Here is a 3,287-nt window from a genome sequence, read left to right as displayed (position 1 = left end):
ACCCTTCCCTTGAGATAAATCTGCAAATATCTCGGAAACGAAGCGAGCTATGGCAAAATGTTAAGAGACCTTTTTTGTAGAGAATTATGTTTCCTACAATTTACGTTCTCTGATATTTTTTGATCAGAAGCGTAGTTTTCGAGATATATCGAGATATTTAAAAGTTCCGAAGCCGCACCAACATAATAGAGGTACAGAAACACCGTGGCCCCTTTCTTTGAGATAACTCTGCACTATTGCGAGCTGCAAATGCCACTTCCAGCTTAGCTGTGCAGAAGAAGAACAACAAGAATAAGAAATATTTCGAAATATGTCCGTCAGGCCCCTTCCCTTGAGATAAATCTGCAAATATCTCGGAAACGAAGCGAGCTACGGCAAAATGTTAAGAGACCTTTTTTGTAGAGAATTAAGTTTTCTACTTTTTATGTTCCATGATATTTTTTGATCAGATGCGTAGTTCTCGAGATATATCAAGATATTTAAAAGTTCTGAAGCTGCACCAACATAATAGAGATACAGAAACACCGTGGCCCCTTTCTTTGAGATAACTCTGCACTAGTGCGAGGCGCAAATGCCGCTTCCAGCTTAGCTGTGCAGAAGAAGAACAACAAGAAGAAGAAATATCTCGAAATATGTCCGTCAGGCCCCTTCCCTCGAGATAAATCTGCAAATATCTCGGAAACGAAGCGAGCTATGGCAAAATGTTAAGAGACCTTTTTTGTAGAGAATTAAGTTTCCTACTTTTTATGTTCTATGATATTTTTTGATCGGATGCGTAGTTCTCGAGATATATCAAGATATTTAAAAGTTCCGAAGCCGCACCAACATAATAGAGATACAGAAACACCGTGGCCCCTTTCTTTGAGATAACTCTGCACTATTGCGCGCTGCAAATGCCACTTCCAGCTTAGCTGTGCAGAAGAAGAACAACAAGAAGAAGAAATATCTCGAAATATGCCCGTCAGGCCCCTTCCATTGAGATAAATCTGCAAATATCTCGGAAACGAAGCGAGGTATGGCAAAATGTTAAGAGACCTTTTTTGTAGAGAATTAAGTTTCCTACTTTTTATGTTCTATGATATTTTTTGATCAGATGCGTAGTTCTCGAGATATATCCAGATATTTAAAAGTTCCGCAGCGGCACCAAGATAATAGAGATACAGAAACACCGTGGCCCCTTTCTTTGAGGTAACTCTGCACTATTGCGAGCTGCAAATGCCACTTCCAGCTTAGCTGTGCAGAAGAAGAACAACAAGAAGAAGAAATATCTCGAAATATGTCCGTCAGGCCCCTTCCCTTGAGATAAATCTGCAAATATCTCGGAAACGAAGCGAGCTATGGCAAAATGTTAAGAGACCTTTTTTGTAGAGAATTATGTTTTCTACAATTTATGTTCTATGATATTTTTTGATCAGAAGCGTAGTTTTCGAGATATATCGAGATATTTAAAAGTTCCGAAGCCGCACCAACATAATAGAGATACAGAAACAGCGTGGCCCCTTTCTTTGGGATAACTCTGCACTATTGCGAGCTGCAAATGCCACTTCCAGCTTAGCTGTGCAGAAGAAGAACAACAAGAAGAAGAAATATCTCGAAATATGTCCGTCAGGACCCCTCCCTTGAGATAAATCTGCAAATATCTCGGAAACGAAGCGAGCTATTCAAAACGTTAAGAGACCTTTTTTGTAAAGAATTAGGTTTCCTACTTTTTATGTTCTATGATATTTTTGGATCAGATGCGTAGTTCTCGAGATATATCAAGATATTTAAAAGCTCCGAAGCTGCACCAACATAATAGAGGTACAGAAACACCGTGGCCCCTTTCTTTGAGATAACTCTGCACTATTGCGAGCTGCAAATGCCACTTCCAGCTTAGCTGTGCAGAAGAAGAACAACAAGAATAAGAAATATTTCGAAATATGTCCGTCAGGCCCCTTCCCTTGAGATAAATCTGCAAATATCTCGGAAACGAAGCGAGCTACGGCAAAATGTTAAGAGACCTTTTTTGTAGAGAATTAAGTTTTCTACTTTTTATGTTCCATGATATTTTTTGATCAGATGCGTAGTTCTCGAGATATATCAAGATATTTAAAAGTTCTGAAGCTGCACCAACATAATAGAGATACAGAAACACCGTGGCCCCTTTCTTTGAGATAACTCTGCACTAGTGCGAGGCGCAAATGCCGCTTCCAGCTTAGCTGTGCAGAAGAAGAACAACAAGAAGAAGAAATATCTCGAAATATGTCCGTCAGGCCCCTTCCCTCGAGATAAATATGCAAATATCTCGGAAACGAAGCGAGCTATGACAAAATGTTAAGAGACCTTTTTTGTAGAGAATTAAGTTTCCTACTTTTTATGTTCTATGATATTTTTTGATCGGATGCGTAGTTCTCGAGATATATCAAGATATTTAAAAGTTCCGAAGCCGCACCAACATAATAGAGATACAGAAACACCGTGGCCCCTTTCTTTGAGATAACTCTGCACTATTGCGCGCTGCAAATGCCACTTCCAGCTTAGCTGTGCAGAAGAAGAACAACAAGAAGAAGAAATATCTCGAAATATGCCCGTCAGGCCCCTTCCATTGAGATAAATCTGCAAATATCTCGGAAACGAAGCGAGGTATGGCAAAATGTTAAGAGACCTTTTTTGTAGAGAATTAAGTTTCCTACTTTTTATGTTCTATGATATTTTTTGATCAGATGCGTAGTTCTCGAGATATATCCAGATATTTAAAAGTTCCGCAGCGGCACCAAGATAATAGAGATACAGAAACACCGTGGCCCCTTTCTTTGAGGTAACTCTGCACTATTGCGAGCTGCAAATGCCACTTCCAGCTTAGCTGTGCAGAAGAAGAACAACAAGAAGAAGAAATATCTCGAAATATGTCCGTCAGGCCCCTTCCCTTGAGATAAATCTGCAAATATCTCGGAAACGAAGCGAGCTATGGCAAAATGTTAAGAGACCTTTTTTGTAGAGAATTATGTTTTCTACAATTTATGTTCTATGATATTTTTTGATCAGAAGCGTAGTTTTCGAGATATATCGAGATATTTAAAAGTTCCGAAGCCGCACCAACATAATAGAGATACAGAAACAGCGTGGCCCCTTTCTTTGGGATAACTCTGCACTATTGCGAGCTGGAAATGCCACTTCCAGTTTAGCTGTGCAGAAGAAGAACAACAAGAAGAAGAAATATCTCGAAATATGTCCGTCAGGCCCCTTCCCTTGAGATAAATCTGCAAATATCTCGGAAACGAAGCGAGCTACGGCAAAATGTTAAGAGA

The sequence above is a fragment of the Osmia lignaria genome, unplaced genomic scaffold (genome assembly GCF_051020975.1).
Source record: "Osmia lignaria lignaria isolate PbOS001 unplaced genomic scaffold, iyOsmLign1 scaffold0013, whole genome shotgun sequence".
Classification (NCBI taxonomy): domain Eukaryota; kingdom Metazoa; phylum Arthropoda; class Insecta; order Hymenoptera; family Megachilidae; genus Osmia; species Osmia lignaria.
The sequence above is the reverse complement of the archived record's forward strand: the minus strand, read 5'-3'. Positions refer to the sequence as shown.